A 25858-nucleotide genomic window follows, 5' to 3' on the forward strand; every position below is an offset into this window, starting at 1 on the left:
GGTATGTCTCTATTAGCAGCGTCAGAATAGACTGATACGCTTACCTAATATCCCCTGCTCTGTTTTCTCATCTGGAAAAAGGGGATAATAGTATCTAGGGTTATTGTGAGGGTTGAAGGGGATGACTAATCACACTCATTAGGATGACCACTTTCGTTTCATTTCTTTTCTTTTCTTTCTTTCTTTTTTTTTAAGACAGAGTCTTGCTCTATCACCCAGGCTGGAGTGCAATAGTGCGTTCTCAGCTTACTACAACCTCTGCCTCCTGGGTTCAAGCAATTCTCCTGCCTCAGCCTCCCAAGTAGCTGGGATTACAGGCATTTGCCATTACGCCTGGCTAATTTTTGTATTTTTAGTAGAGAAAGGGTTTCACCGTGTTGGCCACGCTGGTCTGGAACTCCTGACCTCAGGTGATCCACCCTCCTTGGCCTCCCAAAGTACTGGGATTATTGGCGTGAGCCACGGTACCCAGCCAGGATGACCACTTTCAAAACTAGAAATAACAAATATTGGCGAGAATGTAGAGAGATGGGAACCCTTGTGCACTGCTGGTAAGGATGCAAAATGGTGCATCTGCTATGGAAAACAGTATGGTAGTTTCTCAAACAATTAAAAAATATGATTCAGGAACTCTACTTATTGATACACACCCAAAATAATTGAAAGCAGGGACTCATATTTGTACATCCATGTTCATAGCAGCACTATTTATAATAGCTAGGATGTGGAAACATCCCAGGTGTCGATAGAGGGGTGAGTGGGTAAACAAAAATGTGGTATATCCACACAATGGAATATTAGCCTTCAAAGGGAAGGAAATACTTGCACATGCTGTAACATGGGCGAACCTTGAGGACATTGTGCTGAATGAAATAAGCCAGTCACAAAAGGACGAATACTGAATGATGCCACTCACTTGAGGCACCTGGGTAGTCAGATTCATGGAGACAGAAAGTAGGATGGCAGTTGCCAGGAGCTGAGGAATGGGGTAATGGGGAATTTGTGTTTAATGGGCAGAGTGTTTTTCGTTGAGGAAGAGGAAAAGTTCTGTAGGTGGGCAGTGGTGATGGTTGTACAACAATGTGAATGTACTTAATGCCAGAGAACTGTACACTTAAAAATAGGTAAGATGGTACATTTTATGTTATGTATACTTTCCATAATTTTTTTAAAGAAGTAAGATGACAGAGGGAGTAGTGTTGTGAATTTTATTTGCTAGCACTTCTTTGAGATTTTGTCCAGGAAAAATGATCAGGATACGAGAAGAACAATTCCCAGCAAAGGGGCTCCTCCTGCGTTCTCCCCTGGAGTGATGAGACAGAAATAGTGCAGGGTTTGAGGGTGGTGTGTACAGGACAGGGAGGAGAGGTACCACCCAGGATGGGAGAGGCTGCAGTAAGTGGGAGAGGATGGAGAGAGGAGGGGCCATTTTAAGAAGTGTCACTAGAGCCCTTTTAAATGTTCTTAAGGACATGCAAGTAGAGATTAGGGTGCCTTTGCAAGTTTCTTTTTTGGTTGCTAGGCTATGCTTCTTTGGCTTAGACTCCAGGGCCAGATTGGACCATGCGGGCACTGAGACTTACTGAAGTTACCGCTGATATTTTTGGACAACGGACAGTCCTCATTTGCATCTGGCATTAAAATCACCGCTTTAGAGTTGAGCCAAGAGTTCATTTTCCCAGTGACTGCTCAGCCGCTGGACTCATGGTGTAAAGAGCAAGGTCAGTCATGCCGAAGCCATTGTGGTGCTTGGAATTAACCATAAGGGCAGGATGCGAGTGACCCTCCGGAGTCAGAACTGCAATTTGAGGGAGAATGTTTGTTTGTAGCTTGCATATTTCAGGCAGTCCACCAGGCTCCTGTGGTCTTTGTGAGTTCATTAATTTGAAGAACCTTAACCCTCCCTTGTGAAATCTTAAGTTGGCTCTGAATTTTTAACCTCAATTTCTACAGATGTGCAGCTTAAGTGCTTCAGGAATGGGAAAGAAGGTTACATCAGGGCGATCTGTTGGTCTGCTCTACCAGAGACCGAGTCTGGGCCTGGCTGCTATTTAGGACTTCAGTTTAAGCGACCTTTGGAATTACTGGCATAGACGACTTGGATTAGAAATTTCTAACAAGTGCTGTTGTGGTGGGAGTAAGCTTGACTAATGTATAGAGAAGGGCTGAGTCATGGTTAGACAAGAACTGAATCATGGTTAGGAAAGGCCTGAGTCATGGTTAGGTGAGCTGAGTCAAGGTAAGGAAAGAGCTGAGGGTCAAGTGACTGCCCTCTGCCTGGTGGAATAGGAGTGGAAGTGATACAAGCTATTTCTAGGCCTGGTCCAACTTCCATGAATGGCACCTGGGGGCTCTTTCTCCATTGGCCAACTGGCTAAGGTTGTCCACAGAACCGACAGCCATGGTCCCTGAAACATTGGATATTACATGAGTGAGAAGTAAAGTGTGTTGAGACACTAAGATTTGAGGCTTTCTTTGCTAAAGAAATTACCGCAATGATCAGAAGTGCTAGTGTGTGTATCTACAAGATCCTGCCCTTGAGATACTTTGAGGTCTCAAAGCGTTGAAGACTTCCATCCCTGTGGGGACTAAGAGGACTTTGGCACTATCTCTACGTTCAGGCTTAAAGAACAACTTTGGCAGGCGACCTGCCAGGGTGTGTTGGAATGAGGGATAGAACCAGAATCTTGAGTGAAGAATTAAAAAGTAGTCTTGGACTTGCAGGGGAAGAAAATTTAACTTTTTCCTCCACCCATATTAGGTTCATTGGCTGGGACCCTGAAAATTAGACTGATGTGGTGGGGCACGGTGGCTCACGCCTGTAATCCCAGCACTTTGGGAAGCTGAGGCAGGTGGACAACTTGAGGTCAGGAGTTCAAGACCAGCCTGACCAACACAGTGAAACCCTGTCTCTACTACAAATACAAAAATTAGCTGGGCTTGGTGGCGGGTGCCTGTAATCCCAGCTACTCAGGAGGTTGAGGCAGGAGAATCGCTTGAACCCGGGAGGTGGAGGTTGCCATGAGCTGAGATCCTGCCACTGCACTCCAGCCTGGGCGACAGAGCGAGACTCCGTCTCAAAAAAGAAAAGCCAGATTAACAAGAGAAAAACAAACAGAAGTTGAGTATGAGCTGGGATCTCTCAGCAATGAGGAACACAGAGGGTTGGTTAGAACTTGGGCTTATACTGCATCTTGACAAAGAACAATACATTCTTAGAGGTGACAAGATGAAACAAAAGGACTGAGTTCTGGATGGCAGATTGTGGGAAGGTCAGCTGTGGGGGAACTGATGGAAGATGAAGGCTCATTACTAGAGTTTGTCATGTAGATTCCTTGGGTGCCCTCTGGACTGAAGAGGGTCTGGAGTTGTCTCCAATGATTAACTTCTGTTCTTCCTGGTAGAGGAGTGAGGGGAGCACCTTTACAAATTCATGTCTTGCTCTTTGGCAGAGAGTGGGAGGACAGAAAGCTTTCTTGTACCTGCTTCTTCTCCGTTGCCTTCAGCTCAAAATAATCCTTCAGCCACATTAGCATATGTTGCTACCCCTCAGCCTTTGCTGTGGTCTTGGAACACGTTCCTGACATTGCTGAAGGCATCTGGGGCTGAGGAGGAAGAAGCAGCAGAGAGATTGCTGCTCCTTGAGAACAGGAGTCTCTTAGGCCTGGGGATTGGAAAGGTGCCTGCAGCTCTGGTCTCTGGTGGCAGTCTGGGTGCTGACCAGCAGCTTCCCAGTCTCCATTAAGGGCCCAGAGCCAGCCTTGGGCTTGAGGTGGAGCCCAGGGCCCCTCCTGAGCAGCAGCTGGGTACAGGAATGAGGGCAGTGATGACTGGACCCCCACACTGATCCCGGTACACATGGAGCAGGCTCACTGATCTGCTGCACAGCCTAGATCATTGGGGTTGGGCACACACTGGCTTTGCTGTGACTGAGGGAGAGACAGACATCTGGTTGCAGGACATCCGGTAAAGGTTTTCACCTGGCGACCACCTCCTCCTTTACTGGCTGAGGGTGGAGGGTGATCCTGAAGGTGGGACAGGGTGGGGGGGGTGGGGTACATCTTTCCCCAGAGGGCTCACCGTCTGTCGTCTTCAGGGGTTGTAAGGCCCTGATGGAATTCCCACCACCTGACTTCTTTGTCAAATCAACTGCATAGGAGTGGCATGTGTCCAAGTCCACCTTCCTCCTGGCCACACCACTCCCTTCTCTCTGAAGTGCCCTGGACCATGCTCCAGTAGCACCAGGCAGCTAGGGGAACCTGGTAGCTCATTAGATGTCAAAGCATGGCCCATCTCCAGCACTTCCTCCTGCAACGCTGCAGAGAGACCCCCCTTCTCATTGCTTCCACAAAGGGTAACCTTTTCTTGCCGATCCCCCTGCTCAGGGGCATCCACATAGTCCAGCGTCTCACAGGCCTGGGAATGGTGCCGAGATCTACACCTTCTCTTCCCTTAGCCTTGGAAAGCTGAAGAGCGTTGATTTCAGCAGGGTCGACTGCAGTATCCCTGCACCAGTCATTATTGAGAGTTAGGAAAGACCACAAGCAGTGCCGCTCCTCATCCCGTACCTGCAGGAGTGAGGAAAGGGAGACTGAGAACAGCTACCATTTGCCGAGAACTTTGTGGTCTTGGGCCATTTAATCTGCACAACACTATGTGGAAGGTGCTGCTGTTCTTTCCATTTTGCATATGAGAAAACTGAGGTTCAGAGAGGGAGATCTCTTGCCTGAAGGCACACAGCTTGTAAGCAGCAAAGCTAGGCTCTGATCCCAGACAGTTGGGTTACAGTTTTTTCTTTCTCACATTTATTTTTTTTCTTTTCTTTCTTTCTTTTCTTTTCTTTTTTTTTTTGTTACGATATCTTGCTCTGTTGCCCAGGCTGGAGTTCAGTGGCATGATCTTGGCTCACTGCAAGCTCCATCTCCTGGGTTCAAGTGATTCTCCCACCTCAGTCTCCTGAGTACCTGGGGTTACAGGCACACGCCACCACACCTGGCTAACTTTTATATTTTTAGTAGAAACAGGGTTTCACCTGTTTCAGGTTGGCCAGGCTGGTCTTGAACTCCTGACCTCAAGTATTCTGTCTTTCTTGGCCTCCCAAAGTGCTAGGATTACAGGTGTGAGCCACCACACCTGGCCTTTCTCGCTTTTCAATAGCATTTTAAGTGAGGTATCATTCCTGTGAGCAGATGGCGACACTGAGGCTCTAAACGAATACATTTCTTATCTGAAATTATGCCACTCGTGAGTGACAGAGCTGGGATCAGACTAACTCACAGCAAAGCCTGAGGGTTTAACTCTGGTCTCGTCTGCCAGACCTTTGCCCATTCATTTTGTTCTTGGCAGGTATTAAATTCCCGTTGTTGCTTTTACCCTGTTTTCTCCTTTGCTGCGTCCATCACAGGTTCTGTTTTCAGGATGGATCTTTGTCCTCACTGACATTCTGCTTTTCCATCATTCATACTCAGTAAAACTCTGTTGAGTGTCTACTGTGTGCCAGGCCCTGCTCCAGCCCTGGGGACACTCAAGGCACCAAACAAAGGCCCTTGCTCTTGTGGGGTGATGTTGCTCATGGAGGGGATGCAACTCATGTTGCGTGAGTGGAGGGGATGCAACTCATGTGAAGTCAGTAAGTACACTCCAGAGTGTGGATGGAGGCCGGTGATAAAGGGAACATGGAAAACAGATAAGAGGGGTAGGAAGTGGAGGGGCTGGGACCTGAAATTTTACCTGGAGTGGCCAAAGGCTTTGCTGCGAAGGTGACATTTGGACATTACACTCATTTGCAACCTGTTTGCAGGCCAGGGCCTTTAGAAGTGTTGAGGTTGCCTATGCTAACAGTATTAATTTCTGTGAGCAAAGGAAGGGTCCCTACAGTGGACAGCCAGGGTGGGTGGCTGTCCCACAGTGGGAGCAAGCTGGGTACCCCTGGGCCCACTCTGTCTTTGCTTCTTTTTTGCCGGGCCCCTGATCAGACCTGGATTTGAGTCTTCCTTCTGCCATTTCCTTGACCTTGGGCAAATCACTTAGACTTAGTGTTGGCCAGGCACGGTGGCTCACACCTGTAATCCCAGCACTTTGGGAGACTGAGGCAGGTGGATCACCTGAGGTCAGGAGTTTGAGACCAGCCTGGCCAATGTCGTGAAACCCTGTCTCTACTAAAAATATAAAAATTGGCCAGATGTGGTGGCACGTCCCTATAATTCCAGCTACTTGGGAGGTGGAGACAGGAGAATTACTTGAACCTGGGAGGTGGAGGTTGCACTGAGCCGAGATTGCACCACTGCACCAGGACGTCATGCCCAGCCACCCTCTTCCTGTCATCGTGTGCCAGGACAGCACTTCTCAGCCAGGGCAGGGCTGGGGCTTCCCGGGGTGAGTCCTAATGTAGGCAAAGGCAGGGAGATGAGACCCCAAAAAGCAGTTAAAGCAAAGAACAGAAGCCCAGGGGTCTGAGGCTTACTGAGGGAGAGCCTCCTGCTTGCCTGGTGCTGTACTCAGACCTCGGTCCTTGCATGGAGTCGCCTCCTGTAGGCGCCGGTTCACAGATGAAGGCGCTGAGGCTGGGCTTCACACCCAGCTGCATAGTAACCCAGTGGTGGAGCTGGGAGGAACCTGGCTGGCCTGACACCCCAGTTAGGCCTCTGCTGAAAGGGTAAGATGATGCAGGGGCAGGGTAGTGGGGGCCTGAGGAATCCGGCTTGCAGCTTCAGATTTGAGTCTGAGGATCGTGGGAGCGACTCCAAGTGAGCTGATCTCATGTTGTGCAGAGATGAGAGGGGAATTGAAGCTGGGAACCGTGGGATTCAGCTGTAGAGTTCCCTCCTGTGACAGACTCATTCCTGGCTCTGTTTTGGGGGAAGGGGAGAGGGAGCATGGAACAGGTAGTTGGTATTTCTTTCTTTTTCTTTGGAGTCAGGAGTCTCACTCTGTTGCCCAGACTGGATTGCAGTGGTGCAATCATAGCTTACTGCAGCCTCAACCTCCTGGGCTCAAGCAATCCTCCCACCTGAGCCTCCTGAATAGCTGGGACAAGAGGCACACACCACCATGCCCAGCTAATGTTTTTATTTTCTGTAGAAGCAAGGTCTTACTGTGTTTCCCAGGCTGGTCTCAACCTCCTGGTCTCTAGTGATCCTCCTATCTCAGCCTCCCAAGCTGCTGGGATTACAGGAGTCAGCTACTACTGTATATATATATATATATATATATATTTTTTTTTTTTGGTAAAGATTTAAAGAGGGTCCGTGTTAGCTGTTCAGCGTTAGTAATAGGGCTTTGTAGATGTGCATGCCTCTGGATCACTGGGAGGACTCCTTTAAACATAGCCGGCTGGACCTCACCCCAGAGGTTGGCGTTCGGTGGGCCTGGGGAGGGCTGTGGATGGTGCTGGTGCTGGTACTGGCGTGAGGCCCACACTCTGAGAAGCCCTGCTTTGTGTTATTGTGGCTAGGGGTCTTTTCTTGTTGGGGTTGGTTATTTATTTTAATGTCATGGGTGACATGAATATGGGGCAACTCCCTCAATGTTTACTGTCATTTCGTGATTACTTGTGCAAATATCGTAAACATCTACTTTTTTACAAAAAGCAGTGATGATGGAAATTTCCGAGTTACTTCCTGTGTTCTCTTGCTCTGAGTCAGTGCAACTCTGGCGTCTGACCCACATTAGAGACGGTAATTGAGTCAATCACTGGGGACTGTGGGTATCTGTGATCATTAGGGTACTGACTGTCATGCAAGGAATCGGATTTGCCCCAAATGTTCAGCCACCTCATCAGATTTTTCCATAAACTTGATGGTGGTATTTAAGAGAGGCAGGAGGAGTTGTGGTTTTGAGCCCGGCCTCTGCCTGGTTCAAATCCCAGCTCTACTACCTAGAGTACAGCCTGGGCAATTACTTGTCCTCATGTTGCCATTTCCTGATCTGTAGATTGAAGGTAATAGAATGAGGTAGTGTAGGTAAAGGGCCCAGAACTCATAATAAATGCTCCGTCAGCATTGGCTATGTTGTTCTTGTTTCAGTGCCCCCTGGCGCCTTTTGATGTCAGAGAGGGCCCTAGAAGTCCTCTGTGGTGGTGTTTGGGAAGAGAGCTGCCCGAAGCGAATGGTTCTCAAAGGGTAATCCCAGACCACAGCATCAGCAAAACCTGGGAAGGTATGGGAAATGCACATTCTCAGCTTCCTCGGGGTCCTTCTGGGTCAGAATCTCTGAGGTGATGCCGAGCATCTGTGCTTTAGCAAGCTTCTGGAGATTCTGACACATGCTTAATTTTGAGAACCACTGATCTGAGTCTTGCTGGGCAGCACCTGAGACAGGAGGGCATGGACAACACCAGAGAGATGGGAGGGCTCAACTCTACTGGCCGTATGTGTGTGCATGGTGTGGGGTTGTAGGGGAGGTCAGTTTGGGGAGGAACTTTGCATGCTCAGGAAAGCCAGGTGCCCAGCACCTGTGTGAGTAACCAGGGGGCTAGCACTGCACAGGCCCTCACCTGCCACCAGCCCTACTGACTTTCTTCCCAGAACAAGCACGACGCATGGCTTTTCTAGCACATGGAATCCTGGTCACACCACTGCTGATAGAAGCGGCTTTTGATGAAGGCCATTTCTCCCGTCCAGTTCTCCCCCTGAGCACCTCCTGCATCCTATCTCATCGTGGGCCCGCATCTGCCTCCTTATTCTCGAATTGCTGCAGCAGGAGGCATGGCCCAGCATTCTTCCCTCTTCCAGTGGCATTCCGGGGTTTTATTCCGTGAACATAATACCTTGTTTTTTCTTTTTAAGCCAATTCATCTTATTCATGCTTCTTTCCTCATGTTCCCACTGCCTTTCTCTTGTTTGGTTGCACAATACTCCATATATTTTCTATTGTCTCCTGTACCCCATGGTTACAAAATCAAACAGGACAAAACACTGTGCATAGGCTGTGGAGGGGGCGCCTTGGGAGAAACTGGGATGGCCCCTTCCTTTCCACCCTGGCTCAGCTGCTGATTAAATGGACGACTTCCCGGAGAGGCAGCAGTCAGAGGAACAGTCAGGGAGTCCCTGGGGCTGCCTTACGGGCTGGTTGCAGCGTTTCTCTGCCACAGAGCTGCGAATGCCAAGGTAAACATAAGTTTTGAGATAAAGTGGAAACCCCAGGAGGTTTTCATCCTGGAAGAGGAAGCAATAAGATAGTCAACTGTGTTGGACCAAGGAGTCGTTTTCCCCCAAACCCAGCTTTGCACACCCTGTATGGGAAAGTCAGAGGGAATTGGAAAAGCAGGGATTATGGATGGGGCCAAGGAGACAGGTCACAGAATGCAAGAAGGGGCTTGTAGAGGCAGCTGGCTCTGCTCCTTCCCAGTACATGACCGTGGGCCCGTGTCCTTCATCTTTCTTATTGGTGGCATCAGGACTGGACTACCACATGCCAGGCGGTGTCCTGGGGATCAAATGTGGAATGAACATAAAGCATTTGGCACAGCGCCTGTCTGCCTCATGGAAAACGGTGGCTGTGAGTTTTATTAGCGCTCTCTAGTAGTCAACTGGCTGTTGTACTGTCTTTGTTTCTGAAGGTGCCCGATACACACTTCTAATCCATCTGCAATGCCTGCCCACTCTCCCTTCCAAATACAATCTCGATCAGACCTCTTTGAACACACCGGCCATTCCCCCCATGGTCCAGGCCTGTGCTGCCCTCGCCTGCTGGGTCTCCTCCCTGCCACGGAGCTTCCTCTTCAACAGTTTTTTCTTACATGACAGGCAGAGGGTTACTTTTAAACCATAAACCAAATCATGTGGGTTCCCTGCTCAAAATCTTCTAATGGCTTCTGAAGACACTTAAGATAGAATTGACAGACCAGTGGGGCACCCAGGACATGTGGCCCAGGGTTCTCCTGCCGACCTCCCTTCCTAGTGCTCACTCCCGTGCTCACCCCTGGCAGCCACATCTGCCTCAGCCTCCTCCTTCCCTCACCAAGCTTGCCTCCATCTCCAGCCTGGCATCCATTCTTCCTGGGCCCGGCATGCTCTCCCCCTGACATCTCCCTAGCTCACTCTCTTTCCTCCTTTAGGTTTCTGTTCAAGAGCATCTCCTCAGAGAGACAGAAGCGACCTCTCCATTTAGTTCTCAGTTATTACTGGACATTGCAGATTTCTCTGTCCTTTGCCTGTGTAGTGGGAATACAGACCCAGTATCTTCATGCCCCCACTGTGTTTCCATCGACTACACATGAGAGATGCAATGGATTTTATTAATACAACTGATTTCATTAATTAAAACATTTAAACATATTTTTTGAGCTAATAAAACTTGCCCATCTACCCTGTAATGGTGCTTGGAGAGATGAAGGCCTCAGGACACACTGCTAGGGAATTTCCAGTTCCATTTATGACTCCAGTTCACCATCTTAAAAAAGGGTGACATATCACTTTCCAGTGAGTTAATCTTCTATACCTTTTTTTTTTTTTTTTTTTTTGAGATGGAGTTTCACTCTTGTTGCCCAGGCTGGAGTGCCGTAGCACGATCTTGGCTTACTGTAACTCCGCCTCCCGGGTTCAAGCGATTCTCCTGCCTCAGCCTCCTGAGTACCTGGGATTACAGGCATCCATCCCCATGCCCAGCTAATTTTTTGTCTTTTTAGTAGAGACAGGGTTTCACCATGTTGGCCAGACTAGTCTGGAACTCCTGACCTCAGGTGATCCACCATCCTTGGCCTCCCAAAGTACTAGGATTACAGGTGTGAGCCACCACACCCGGCCTCTTCTGTACCATTTAACACCCTTTTTCATCTGTGCAGTAGGTAGCGGAACTTCAGATTCAAACCATGTTTATTGAATACCTCAATACTCTCCCTTTAAAAACTGAAATTGGGCAGTGGACCTTGGAGATTCATAGCATTCCTCCTCTGGGGTGGAGTGTGAGATGGCTTCTGCCTGGGAGACCCGCCGCAGTGGAATCAATCTGCGCCGCCTCCAACCGAGACCTGAAGATGCAAATTCCATGGTGTCGGTGCGAAGAACTGTGAGGAGGCAGTGAGGAGGGCCTGGGCAAGCTGTCCTGCATGGGCCAAATGGCCAAGTCACTCCAGCTCTTCAGGAAACAAGCTCAGTGGGGTCACATAACTTATCCACTGACACAGAGAGGAAGCCTTCAGTTCTGGTGACTTGGTGTCCTGCACTTCCCGACAGAGCCCTTTGTGGCTGCCCAAGGTGAGACCTTTCTTGCCCTCAAATGGAGGGGAGGGACTAGTGGATTGGGTGTCCACGTCCCCCAACTGTGTTTCACGTTAAAAGAAAGTGGATTTACTGGGAGAATGTGTCACCTCTCTGCATGACTTGATGTTAGTCTGGGAACACCAAGTGTTCATTCCGTGTCTGGCACTATTTTCATCTCGTTCAGGCTTTCAGAGCCCAGGGACGTTGGGTCCATACCCGGGACTTGAACCTCATCTCTGCCTTGAGGGGAAGGAGAGGAGTTGGGAAGGTGCTCCCACCCTGACTCCATGCTGCAGGCAGGTGTCCTGCCCGGGTGGATTGACTTGTGCTGCTAGGCCAGGGTTAGCCTGGCTCTGGTGAGGAAAGTTCTACATTCTGAGGCTTGTAATGAAATCTAAAGCTGCCTCTGGCCAGGTATCCCCAGCCCAACCTGATTTTTCTGCCTATCATATTGTGAGTGTAAATTTCTTTATTACTTCAGCTGAGGGAAAACAGGTCTTGATCCTAAGACAATTCAAGTGGCGGCAAAGTCGCCTTGATTCATTTTTGTTACTCTATTAAGTTCTAGAGTAAGTATAATTCACAAGTAAAATGCAGGTTCAGGAATTAGATGTGGAGACTAAGAATGATGCCAAGATTTATTCTGTTTGTGCTCAGCCCAAATTGGGTTCAAAAGGAAGAAAAAGGATGAAGAATTACTACACATCATTTTCTTCTCCTGGGGATGACTGTAAGATTACCTAATACAATCGGGGTGAATCTGAGGCCAGAAAATACATACCCAAAGCTCAGAAGGAGGCCACAGACCATCGAGACCATTTTGGACAAGACTGAGTGAGTTAAAGAAAAACCAGCACCTGACCAGCCAAGTAGGGGATTCCAGACTCCCTCCTGCCCTAAGAAACCTTGGCCACACCAGGAAATCACACATTGTATGACATCAGCTTGGGAGAAGGCATTTTTATCCCAAGTCAGATCAGCTTCTGTAACACTTAGAAAAATGATTTGATTACAGGCGGTCAGTGGAGAAGGAAAGAGATCACAATCAGTAACTGGTCAGGATTCTTTTTTTCCCCATTCATGGTCCCTGTCGGGCCAGCAAATGAGAGGTGCTGGTTGTTCCTGTAGGAAGGCAATTATCGCCTGTGGAGTTTCAGTGGCTGGTTTATGAGATAAGAAGCTTATGCACACTGGGAATTGTCTTTAATGAAATGAGAATTAGCCAGAGAGTTAGTTGTAGGGCTCATTGCCAAGAGGAATTACACTGAAGCCTCAATTAAAATTTTCACTGGATTATCTGATAAGTAGTTGTGCCTTTGGTATTTTATTGTCTTTGACAAATGACATGAGTTCAGACTTTGAAGCAACGTAGGCCATAACATAACACAGTCCTGAAAATAATGAGGCACACTATTGCTAGATACAAAGTACTTAAATTCCCCAATGGAAGTATTTAGTTTAAAGACTGCTTTGGATTATCTCCCTCCCAGGATGTACAGGTTCTCTCTCTGTGTTCTGATGGGGTTGCCAACTTCACAATTCCTTTTGGTGCCAACAGAGTTCTCAGTACCGGGTGGAAAGGGTGGCTGCCTTCCAAGACATACCTTGCTTTATTGCTAATCCCTCTGTCTCCTCTCCTGTAGGCTGTTCTTGTCCCCTGGCTACTGGGAGACAGAGTGATGGCCTTCTAATTGGGTCCCCAGGCATTCCCAACACCTGTGTCAGGAGGTGTTTGATGTCAACAGAGGACTTTGCTTCTCCTGCTAAGATATGTTTCCGTAGCTAGGTGCATGTGTGTTTAAATTCATTTTTATAATTATCTTTCTTCAAAGTATTGTTGTCACCCACTATTTTTGGTGCCTTCATTTAAACAATAAACACTTTCATTCAAAATGCAGTACTTCCTAAGCTTTTGCTGAGTGATTGAACCTGAAAAAAAAAGTTAAATACCAGTCACTCCCATCTCAACCCAGTGGTCAGGACTAAGGTAGCTGTTATAAAGATGCCTCAGGACAATTAGACTTTTCAGGAATTTTTTGGCCATCATGCCATTGCAATTTGCAGACCATCCCAGTCTAACCCCATTTCCTCCACCCCTTGGTCTCCTTGCATCATTGCTGGCCTCAGATCCCTCCCTGCTGTGAGATTTGGTGTGTCTGTGGCATGGATGACTTCTCCAACCCTGTACCAGCCAGCAACTGGAGAGAGTTATACACAAGAATCTGCTACTGTCTAGCCTGCCCTCAGCCCTGGATGCTCATCTGATGGGCTCTGTAGAATGTGGAGCTCTCTTTGAGGGTACCACAAAGATAGATGTCTGCAGGGGTGGCTTTGGTGCACCATGGGTGTCATTCATGATGTGTTTGTGCTCTTCTCCAAGCCCAAACTATGGAGAAAGTAACAGAGAAAACCACTTACTCTGAGTTGTCATCTCAGTTAATATGTCCCTGGTTACATTTAAGTGCCCAGTGTTGGTTATGCTCATGCAGCTTGGCCAGGAAGCTTCTAGGACTTCAGCATGGGCTGGGTGGTTGGTGGTGGGGGCAGAGTGAGTTGGAGCTAGTTGATGTGCTGTGGGTGCATCCTCAGCTATGAGGGAGGCCAACGCAGGCAGGCTTTCCCAGCACTGATCATCTCAGGTGGCGGTGTGGCAATTTCCTGCTGGTCGGGGAAGGTGCTGTGGCCTTTCATCTTGGCTCTGTGTCCACCTGCTTACTGGAGCTCAGTACTTCACCATCGCAAGAGAGTTGTCTGTGCATTCTCCTGTCGACACTTCAAAGGAAGATGTTTGCATTTAGTCAGGGAGAGGGAACTTTGCAGTTAGTTCTCCTGAAGCTCTGTGGGTGTTTTGTTGTAGGGGGAGGGGTGTCAGTGTCTTCAACGGATCATGTGACCTTTGAGTGGTTGCCTCTGGTACATCATATGATTCTTTGAGGTCAACAGAGGGTGGATTGTTTGGACTGCGGCCAGGAGACTGGGTCCTGTTCAGTTTAGCAGGACCAGCCTTGCTGTGGTTCTCAATCCAGAGGGAGGCCTTCCTGAACGTGAAGTGAGCATCCAGGTCAATAGGCAGAACCACCGCACATCATAGAACAGAAGCCACTGAAGTAAGAGTGATTGTCCCTTGGACCAAGACATCAGCAGAGATTTGTAAGGCAGTAATTTGCAAGGGAAGGGATCAGCAGCACTCGTGTTTCATGTCAGAGTTGCAGGGCAGGATACAAGATAACAGGCCTGGGAGCTCAGTCGATGGTCACTTCTGTCAGTGTGGGGAGTGGGTGGGGAGAGCTACCTAGGAGGGAGAGTGATTCATAGCCTGAAACCATCTTTGTGTCCTATTTGCAAGCTGTTGGGCTGTGCAGGACTTCAAGCTGCATTGGCTTCTCAGCCCCTGCAGTGTCAATGGTGAGCTACTCTGTTGGGGTCTTCAGGGCTTCTCCATAAGAACCATCTTCCCCTCTGAAGCTTGGAGCCAGTGGTAGTTACAGTGTGAGCATTACTGCCAAGGAAACTGATTGGATCAATGTGTTATATAGTGCTTAATAAAAATAAAATGAAAAAAAAAAAAAAACAAAACTGATTGGAGAAGGAGGCCCAAATGTCACTGAATATTTCACCTAAGAATAATCCAATTTGCTCCCTGAAATTTAACGGAAGCACTGTCCAACTTCTCTTCTGCAACTGTCACAGAGAGGGCCACAGGACAACGGCCCCCTCATAGGGGCAGGTGACACTGTGGGTGGTGAGCCCACCACAGGGCCCCATCCTCCCACAGGTAGGCAGGGAGACCTGGGGTTGGGGGGCTAGTGAGCGGACCAGCTCCTTCCCCCAGACCAATGGACACACAAGTCACCTGCCCTTGCCAGGCAGAGCATTGCTGTGGCAGACCTCACTCTGCATGGAAACACGAGGGGTGGAGAATAAGAGTTCTCCGAGAGCATGCCAAGTGTGGCATTTGACATTTCATGCCCTCACCTGCCTGTGTCTGTTCAGCACTCTCATGGTCTCTCACATGTCCACTTGGGCTGGGTCTGTGTCCTCATCCTCCCCTAAATGTACCTGCTCACTCTCACCCTTGAGTTTTCCTTTTCCCCTAGGTCTAGTTCCTCTTTCAATTAGTTCATTAATGCACTAATTGATCAACAATGAACTCAGCAGTGTTCATGAGCATCTATACCTGTCAGGCTTTGAGTATGGTACCAGTGTTATAGTGATATGCAAAGCAGATGAGATTCCTGCCTTCAGAACACTTACAGTCTAATCAGAGTGACAGGCATGAAATAACTGGTCATGCAAATAGATACAATGATAAACTGGGCCAGGTTTCTTAAATGCAGAGGTCACGGCACTGGATGGTGTCAAAGTAGACTCTTCTGAGGCCTTTCGGAGATGGTAACATCAAGGGTAGGATCTGAACTGTGAGAAGGAGTCAGCCATGTAAAGATTTCAGGAAAGAGCATGTAGGTCAGGAGATGGCCCCTTCTGAAAACCTTGAAGCAAGAAAGAGTTTGGAGCATTTGAGGAACACGAAGGAGGCCAAGTGGTGAGAGATAAGGCAGGGCCGTATCTGCAAGGCCTTGAGGGCTCTGTAAGGAATCCTGGATTTTATCTGAGTATAGCGGTTCATCATCAAAGTGCTATGGGCAGAATGACGTGGTCGTGTTTACTTCAGTGGCAGCAAGGTCAGGAATGAAAGCAGTTGTTCTGAGATAACAGTGGGTGTGGAAGGTATTACTAGTTGTGGACTTAACAGCCATGTCCCTGTCTTTTTTTTTTGAGACGGAGTCTCGCTCAGGCTGGAGTGCAGTGGCCGGATCTCAGCTCACTGCAAGCTCCGCCTCCTGGGTTCATGCCATTCTCCTGCCTCAGCCTCCCGAGTAGCTGGGACTACAGGTGCCCGCCACCTCGCCCAGCTAGTTCTTTTTGTATTTTTTAGTAGAGACGGGGTTTCACCAGGTTAGCCAGGATGGTCTCGATCTCCTGACCTCGTGATTTGCCCGTCTCGGCCTCCCAAAGTGCTGGGATTACAGGCTTGAGCCACCGCGCCCGGCCCATGTCTCTCTCTTTTAAGTTGCTGGGCTATGTGCCCACCCTCAGGTGATGAAGCCAGTCATGACAGGTCCATTCCTTTTCCTGGATAATCACTTACCTGGTCTCCCTTGCAGTGGTGGCTGTGCAATCCCACTTAGCCCAGGGAAATCTAAGCAAAGGCCTGCTGGCAGCCTCAGAGAAAGATTTTCAACCCTGGGAAGCTGCTGTGTGAGGATAGTGCTTAGGGCTTCTGCAGCTGTCTTAGGACCATGAGGGAAAGGCCAGGAGGGCCACAGATCTGCCCATCCAGCCCTATGCCATCACTGGGCTACCTAATCAATCCAGGGTCGCCTGCCTCTCCAGACTTCTATGTTGAGCAATGGTGTCTCCTCTCTGACTAAACCATTTTTTTCTATTACTTGCAGCCAAGTGCACAGTCATTTAGGAGAGATGAAGAAAAGTGGGTGAATCTGAGATCTCCATATTGACATGACTTAGTGATGAATTGGAGGTGGAATGGGGAGGTTTGGAGGGGGTAGTGAGGATTTCAGGTGTTTCATGCATGGTGGGTGGGAAAGACAGAGGATCTCAGTTTTGCTCCCAGCGGAATAGACAGTGGTTATTTGGGCTGAGGTGAAACCGCTTTGATTTGGGGCTGGGCCCAAGTCTGAGGTTTGACTTTAGCCTGTGAGAAATCCAGGTGGAAGTGTTAAGGAGATGATTGAAACACAGATCTGGGTTTGAACAGTGAGATCTGACTGAGGGGGCACTTGGGGTTCACCAGTGCTCAGAGGTGGGGCCTGAGGCCGTGGGCAGGAATTCATCGTGGTGGGAGGGAGGAGAGCCAGGACAGGGTCAGGTGGGAACAGTTCCTGCTTTTCTTATTTTGCCCAGTATCTTTATTTTAGTGTCTTTTGAAATGATGGACATCATATATTTGTCACTTAATTGCATCACATCACAAATATTAGGCTGACTCACATGAAATTATCATTTTTGTAGATCAGGACAGTTGGCTATTAGCAATTGTGTAGGACTCAACCTAATAGCTATTGTTACCAACTGTGTACCAGATACTGTATTAGATCACACCAACCAATGAATTATCACTTATTTTCTGTTTAAATTTAATCCCGTCACTCCCCTGTATAAAACTCACCATTGGTTTCTCTACGTCCACAAGGTAAAATCCCAACTGAGATCATCCTCTGAGGTCTTTTATGGTCCACCTCCACCCACATTTGCTGAAAGCGCCTGCACTCTCCTTTCCAGGCATATCAAGCCCAGATCTGCAAGTACAGTGAGAGCGTTACAGGATTTCTCCAGAATCCCATTTCCACTGGGTGTCTTGTCTTGGCCTCTGTCCATATCATGAGTTCAGTTTCACTGAAAAGCTTCTCTTCACTTCGTGGTCTGGATGTAGATGTATACAGTTGTGCTTCTAATTGCATTATGGTCCCTCAAAACCACATCTGATTATGTGCCTGGAGATTTGGGGGTTCAGGCCTGAAGGGCCAAGCCTCCTTTTTCCCCCTGCTGACTCCTGCTTATCTTTGGAGGCATAACTCATGTCATGACTGCTGGGCAGTCTGTGGTCTCCCTGGGAACTCCTAGAACCCAGGTCCTCCACTGTCTTGGAACCTCTCTGGTGGGCTGACATCACCCTGGAGCGGCACCCAGAACACAGGCCATGACTGCTGTAAGGACTGAATGAATGGCTGCTGCGGGAGTTTCTTTCTGAACTATCGGGGAAGCTCCCCCAAGTCCCCTTTGTCCCCTCTTGGGTCCTAGTTTGAGCCATGTGCCAGCACTCAGTTATTTTAATGAAACCATGTACATTTTTGACATGACAGAGGAATGATTTGTTTGTTCTTCCCCAACTCTTAAAAAACAAAAACAAACAAACAAAAAAAAAAACGGATTTTTTAGCCCTTTTGTAAAATCTTTGCTGTGTCCCTCAGAAGGCTTTTGCCAAGATGGTAAAGTATGTTTCCAAACTTGGAGCAACAGCAGCTGCATGTTTTGCTGCAACTGGAGGGAATTATATTTCTTGTGGAATTCAGCCTACAAAGGCAAGTTCCCCATGGCCGTGAAATTGGTGGTGAGTAAGAGGGAGGACTTGGTTCTAGCAAGGCTGTGATGAGCAAGGCAGCCTTGAAGATCCATGCCACATCCAGGGGCTTATTACTTCTGGGTGCTCCTGGGTCCAGACGGAATGCTGGTGGTTAAGTCTGTGGGGTTCTTGAAGTTGCCTGACCAGCTTCACAGCTTCCTTTGCTGCTTCTACCCTTAAAATCTGTGGGTGGCCCTGTTTTGACAAAGAGTAGGACTGTTGGGAGCCTTGGGGTTGGCCCCGGAGGCTCTCTTTGGAAGTGGAGGGAGTCCCCTTTCCTAGAATGTCAACGCCTGATGCAGTCAATGCAGGACAAAGAGTGTTCTGTGTCCCTGTAAGGCTGCTTGGGAGATGTAATCCTAGGAGAAGGTTACAGCAGATCAGAGACAATACTGGGGAAACAGTGACCTTCCTTGCCTTTGCACTGGGGGTGAAGAGCAAGGACCTTATAATAAAGGAGAATATTTTGCCTCTGCACAATGGCAAGCGTTTTCACTCTCAAATCAAATCCTTTTTGAGGTTTTTTTTTTTTCCTCTTTGAAATCTTGTGATGACTGAGTAATTTATGATGTAGTAACCTTGTCTGTATCTCAATTCTTTTACCCTTGTAAACATCTGCTGCAAAAATCACAAAGGCTGGCTGCGAAGGAGGAGGTTACCGCCTACCAAAGCCTCCCTATCCTGTTACCTCTCCCTCCCTAGTATATCTGTGCCCCCCACCGCCCGTACTCACTGCACTTAGACAATTACATTTGCTGTGTCTCTGCTGTGTAATCGCCAAGTACACTCCAAAGGCAGTGGGCAATGTGGACATTCCCACCGTGATGGTTAATACTGAGTGTCAACTTGACTGGATTGAAGGATACAGAATATTAATCCTGGGTGTGTTTGTGTAGGTGTTGGCAAAAGAGATTAACATTTGGGTCAGGGGGCTGGGGAAGGCAGATCCACCCTTAATCTGGTGGGCACAATCTAATCAGCTTCCAGCAAATATAAAGCAATAAGAAAAACATGAAAGGGAGAGATGGGCCTAGTCTCCCAGCCTACATCTTTCTCCCATGCTGGATGCTTCCTGCCCTTGAACATTGGACTCCAAGTTCTTCAGCTTCGGGACTCAGACTGCTTCTCCTTGCTCCTCAGCTTGCAGAGAGCCTATTGTGGGACCTTGTGAGCGTATAAGTTAATACTGAATAAATTCCACATATATATGCATATATATACACACGTGTGTGTATGTGTGTGTGTGTGTATATATACACGCATATACATATATACATACATACACGTATATATACGTGTGTGTGTGTATGCATATATATAAAGTTCTGTCCCTTTAAGAGAACCCTGACTAGTACACCCACATATGTGGGCAACCAGGACAAAAGTCACCATGATTCTTGTTCATCTCCTCTTCTCAGAGTGGGTTCCTGCCTTCTTTGCCCTGCTCCTGGCTTCCCAGGAAGGCAGCATCTAGCTTCTGCCCCCATGAGATGAGCTCAGGGCCAGTGTAGGGAGAGAGAGCACTTTGAAACATGATTATATACTTCTTGCAGAAGTAGCAAACTGGTTACTCAGGGGCTGCATCTGGTCTCAAACATGTTTTGTTTAATATTTTCTTATTAGTTTTCTAATACTAAAAAAAAGAGTCAATGCTTTTTCCTAAAAAAGGAGATAACTGACTCTTTGGTGGCTTTGGAAAGATCTGGCACCTCCAGGCCTACATCCCCATATGGCAGCAGTCAGCTGGAGCTAAGGAGTGGCTGTCCCCTTTAGACAGTTTCCAGTTTGCCTTAGTCCCCACCATGCCCTCTTGTCCCCCTTCTGTGATGCTAAGTGACAGGTGCCTCTCATCCTCACATTATGCTATTACTTTCCTGGTGGTGCAGTTAAGAGAAAAACTGAAATGTTCCTATACCTGCATCTTTATCAAAAGTGGGAAAATGAAAAATAGGGTGAGAGTGCTGAGTGTTTCAAGGGAAGAAATGTGAAAGAATATCTTTCTTTGTCGAATTAAATCCCAGGAAACACCACTTTGTGATTCGAATGCTGGCAAAGTGTGTCCATGTCAGAAGAACACAATTCAAAAGACCATTGGAAGGGTGCCTGCCTCCCCCTTAGGCTTCCCGCCTGGTCCATAGCATTCGAGTCTGTGACTCTTACCCTGAAAAGACTATGTGTTAATGGCAGCCACGTTGGCAACATGGGTGGAACAGTTTCTCATTGTGCAGGAGTGTCTGCCATACTGCAGAGCATTGGCCATTTTGGCGTCTGTCCAGCAGACATGGCCCCTCAGTCGTGTAACAACCCCTGCCCCTAATATTTCCAAACTTTTCAGGTGGAGAAGTCCAGTCCTCCAGGGATGTTGGATGGTAGATGTTTGTGTGCTAGGATGGACTGGGCCAGAGGACCTGGCCCCAAGCCTGTGTGCTTGGTGCAGGGAGGGCATGGAGGCCACCCAGGTGCACACGTTGTCCAGGTTCTGTGTTCTCCCATTGTAGCACTGAGCCGGTCAGATCTGCCTCCTCCCAGGCAGGGCTGCGGGGGTTTTCAGAAGATGCGGTAGAACAAAGCCACACTTACTGTTATCATGTCTTTCTGTTCAAACGTGCCGTGGCCGCTTTGATCTAAGTGGGCTGGCAGGAGCATCTCGTCTGCCCGCCAGCATGGTATTAAGAGACATCCACAGCCGGATGCCGGGACTTAAGACAGGGAACTGTCTGCATGAAGCGGCACCTCCTCGGTGGTTACCTGGCACTCTCCTTCCTTTCTGGGATCTATTTCAGTGTCTGTACCACCGTCCACCTTGCTCTGTGTGGATGAATCTTCAGTAGCTACAAGGAAATAGTCACATTGCAAATTACTGGGTTGCAGTTGATCCCACTCTTGCAGTGGTGAGATCAAGCTGCCATCAAAGCACTCTTAAGGCTAAGGCAAGCTTAGTTTAATAAAACAGTTTGCACAAATCCACCTGGACGAGTGGGTCACAGACTGCGTGCCCCTGTGTGGTAATGGCCTCGAGGCACTCAGGTGATGCCTGCACAGCTTCTCAGAGACCCGAGGGGGGCCTCTGGCAGAGGTGTCAGCCCAAGAGCAGAAGGAGTATGCAAGGCCGGGCCAACCCTGAGCACAGGCAGAAGTCAACAAATGGCCTTATTTCAGGCCCTGTTAAGAGGAGCCGAAGTTCTTGGAAGTAAATGGAATTCTGGACAATTTCCCACCTGCTCTCAGACCACCTGGCAAACCTGCCCCAGAGGCATTCTTCATCCATTTCCAGAAACAGCCTTCAGGAAGGACTTGCAATCCCATGAGAATGACATGGGGGTTTGCACACGTGCCAAGGCTTCAGCGGGTAGTCATGACTGACTTGGTGTATGGCTGATTTTAGAGCAAGGGAGCACTCATGTATTGTCGTTAAAGGGAGGTGGAAGTATATTAGAACCTCTGTTATCTCAGGGCAGAGTTTGTTACTCCAAAAGAACAATAGGTATTATAGAATAAAATTTCCCAATGGCTGACCATTCAGAATGACTTTATTCACATATAGTTTGTACAAATAGTACAGATTACCAGCTTATATGACTATGTGAGCTGTCCACTATTGTAGCAAAATCTTTTGTCTTCTTAAAACACACACACATATGCTATGCAGGACTCAAGAGTCTACAGGCAGTGAGACAAATTGTGTCACTGTTGTTAAAAAAAAAAAAAAAAAAGACTGAAGTTTATTGGCATAGCTTTGGTGGGCATTAAACACTTCCAGCATATTTTTGTGTTTATCAAGAATCTAATTGTGTTATTTAATTGAGAAGATTTGTGAGCATCTTGTAAGTCTCACTGCTTAAAAAAAATAATAAGTGTTTACCCATCAAACTGGTGGTGTTAAATTGGAAATCAAGAAGCCTATTCACAGTTCCTCAAGAAATTAAACATAGGGTTATTTTATGGCCAGCTATTTCACTCCTAAGTAGGTACCCAAGAGAATTGGAAACATATGTCCATGCAAAAACTTGTACATGAGTAATTGCAGTGGCATTATGCATAATAGTCCTAATGTAGAAACTACCCAAGTGTCCATCAGTTGATGAGTGGATGCATCAGTTGTGGAATATCCATGCAATAGAATGTTATTTGGCAATAAGAAGTACTAACATTACATACTGTGACATGGATGACCCTTGAAAACGTTATGCTAAGTGAAAGAAGTCAGTCACAAAAGGCCACATATTGTATGGTTCTGTTTAGGTGAAGTGTCCAGAAGAGGCAAGTGCACAGAGACAGAAAGTAGATTAATGGGTGCCAGGGGCTTGGGGAGGAGGAAGTGGAGTGTGATCTCACATCTTTCATCACCCTAACTATAAGAGTGATGAAAATCTCCTAAAATTAGGTCATGATGATGGTTATACAACTTTGTGAATGTACTAAAACCACTGAATCATATACTTCAGAGGAGTGAACTTAATGGTGTGTGAATTATATCCTAATAAAAAATAGTGAGGTAGAGCAGATGGGAGAAAATATTATCAGTTGTTGCATCTAAGTGGAGGGAATAGAGCCGATCATGTTAGTGTTATTTCTACTTTTCTATGTTTGAATATTTTCACAGTGAATGGTTTGGGGGGAAAGGAAGAAAGAGGGCAAAGACAAGAAAAGCATATGCTTCCGCTGCCACCCCACTTAGGATGGATTTATTTCAGTTGAACAAAAAAGACACAGGAGGCACTGGTGAAATCTCAGACTACTGAATGTTTCCCATTTTTCGAGCATTAGTCTGACCCTTGCTGGGGAGTGTGCTGATAGGGACTCCTGACATCGACATGTCTGCTGTCCATTATGAAGAGTGTCTAAGGGCAGACTTTCAGATTCATGCTTCTTGTTCAATAAATAAATGAGTGGATGAATTGGTGATGAGACTTCATGCATCAGAAGATACCATGATGATGCATTAGGAATAGACATGAGCCTAGGATATGAGGTCTCATTTTCCTACTCTGCAAAATGGGAATAATAAAATTGTACCTGCTTCATAAAATTGTGGTGGGGTAACAGATGTAAAGTGCTTATGGCAGTTTTGGCAGATATTATTTTAAAACTTGTTATAAAGAATGCTCAGTGGAAGGTAGAAAGGATTAAAGGAAGAAAAGGAACTAGAGGAATGAATGGTTTGTATCTTTTTGCATCAAGGGAGCATTTGGGACTTCTGAATGCTTCCAGGTTTCCAGCATTCCCCGGTCAGATGAATGGGCCTTTTACTTTTACCCAGAACAGTCAGAATTATTCTTTCCTTTGCCATCTCCTGAGCGTGAAGCTGTTGTGCTTTCTCCTTGAAGTTGCCATAAATTCTCCTTGTCCATGTGAAGACTTTGAGTGAGCCCAACTAGAAGATGTAATTCCAGGGTCTCTGGATGCTCTGGGAGGCAGTTTGCCTCAAACTGGGATCAAACACTGGGTTTGAGATAGAAAAAGCCCCATCCGAGGACGATAACGCTCTCTCATATAGGGATGGGGTTATGAGTGGTGGCGATTTTCCTGTTTTAAGTTCTTCAGTGTTCTTGAGAATATCTGCTATGTTATACTTTTATAAGTGGGAAAAAAAACATTGCTTTTAAGAAAATTTTGACCTTGCGTTATGACATCTTTAAAACTGCTTTTTTGAAGTACAATTTGCATACCATAAAGTCTGCCTAAGCTATGTACTTCAGTGGTTTTTAGTATATTTATAGAATTACACAACCATCACCGTAATTTGATTTAGGAACATTTTTATCACCCCAGAAATAAACCCTGTACTCGTTAGAAGTCTTTCCACATTTCCTATCAACACCCTTGTCCCCAAGCACTAGTTACCCACTAAGCTACTATGGATTTGCCTGTTCTGGACATTTCGTCTAAACAGAATCATACAGTATGTGGCCTTTTGTGTCTGGCTCTTTTCATTTTTGGCATAATGCTTTCAGGGGTCATCTATGCTTTAACATGTATCAGAACATCATACTTGTTTTGGCATGTATCAGAACTTCATTCCTTTTGCTAAATCATATTCCATTGCATGTACATGTTTAGATGTACATATACATGTTTGCTTGCTTATCTTTCAGTGATGCATATTTGAGTTCTTTCCATTTTTTGATATTATGAACAATGTTTCCATAAACATCCATGTATGAGTTTTTATGGGGACACGTTTTCCGTTCTTTCGTATATATGACTAGGAATATAATTGCCTAAATTAGATGGTAATTCTAGGTTGAATATTTTGAGAAGCTGCCAAATTCTTTTCCTATGGGGAGTGTCTACATCATTTTACATTCCTATTAACAATGTAGGAAGATTCCATTTTCTCTGCATGCTTGCCAACACCCATCTTTTTGATTATAATCATTCTGGTGGGTGTGAAGTAGTATCTTATTGTGGTTTTGATTTGCCTTTCTCTAATGGCTGATGTTGAACATATTTTCCTATGCTTATTGGCCACATGTATTTCTGCTTTGGAAAAATGTCTATTTAGATCATTTGCCCATTCAAAAATTGTGTTTGTTTTTTATTGAGTTGGAGGAATTTTTTTTTTTGCTGAGAGGTGGTGTTGGATTCTTTCCAAGAGTTTTATTTTTAAAAGACAAATCATAATTGTATATATTTATGGGGTACAGTGTGTTTCAGTACATGTTACATTGTGGAATGATCAAATCAGGCTAGTTAGCATATCTGTCATCTCAAATATTTATAATTTCCTGTGATGAGAAAATTTAAAATCCTCTGTTTGGCCGAGTGCAGTGGCTCACGCCTACAGTCCCAGCCCTTTGGGAGGCTGAGGTGGGCGGATCACTTGAGCCCAGGAGTTTGAGACTAGCCTGGGCAACACGGTGAAACACTCTCTCTACAGAAAATTAGCTGGGCATGGTGGTCTGCACCTGTAGTCCCAGCCACTTGGGAGGCTGAGGTGGGAGGATGACCTGAGCCCAGGAGGTTGAGGCTGCAGTGAGCCCTGATTTCACCACTGCACTCCAGCACTCCACAGTGAGTTCCCGTTAATCAGTCACTCCTTTTTTCCTTCTTCTCTTTTAGCTGTTTCAAAATATATGGTAGACTTTTAAGGATTCTTCATGTATTCTAGGTAAAAGTCACTTATCAGATAGATGATTGGCAAATATCATCTCCCACTGTGGGAACCTTCTCTCTTTCTTGATGGTATCTTTTGAAGCATAAAAAATTTTAACCTTGATGTAGTCATGTCCTATCCCTTATACTTTTGGTGTCATAGCTACAAAATCATTGCCTAACCCAGGATTACAAAGATTTGCTTTTATGTTTTTTTTTTTTGTAAGAGTTTTTGTTTTTTGTTTGTTTTTGAGACAGAGTCTTGCTCTGTCACCCAGGCTGGAGTGCAATGGCATGATCTTGCCGCACTGCAGCCTCCGCCTCCCAGGTTCAAGCAATTCTCCTGCCTCAGCCTCCTGAGTAGCTGGGAATATAGGCACCCACCACCACGCCCAGCTAATTTTTTTGTATTTTTAGT

At 46.8% G+C, this 25858-nt stretch overlaps 1 protein-coding gene across 2 annotated transcripts in view; it reads left to right on the top strand.

Moving 5' to 3' along the window:
• Positions 1-25858, top strand: part of ADAMTS17 (ADAM metallopeptidase with thrombospondin type 1 motif 17) — a 361470-nt gene that overhangs the window by 95742 nt on the left and 239870 nt on the right. The gene's annotated exons all lie outside the window — the stretch shown is intronic.

The sequence above is a fragment of the Piliocolobus tephrosceles genome, chromosome 6 (assembly GCF_002776525.5).
Source record: "Piliocolobus tephrosceles isolate RC106 chromosome 6, ASM277652v3, whole genome shotgun sequence".
In the NCBI taxonomy this organism is placed as follows: domain Eukaryota; kingdom Metazoa; phylum Chordata; class Mammalia; order Primates; family Cercopithecidae; genus Piliocolobus; species Piliocolobus tephrosceles.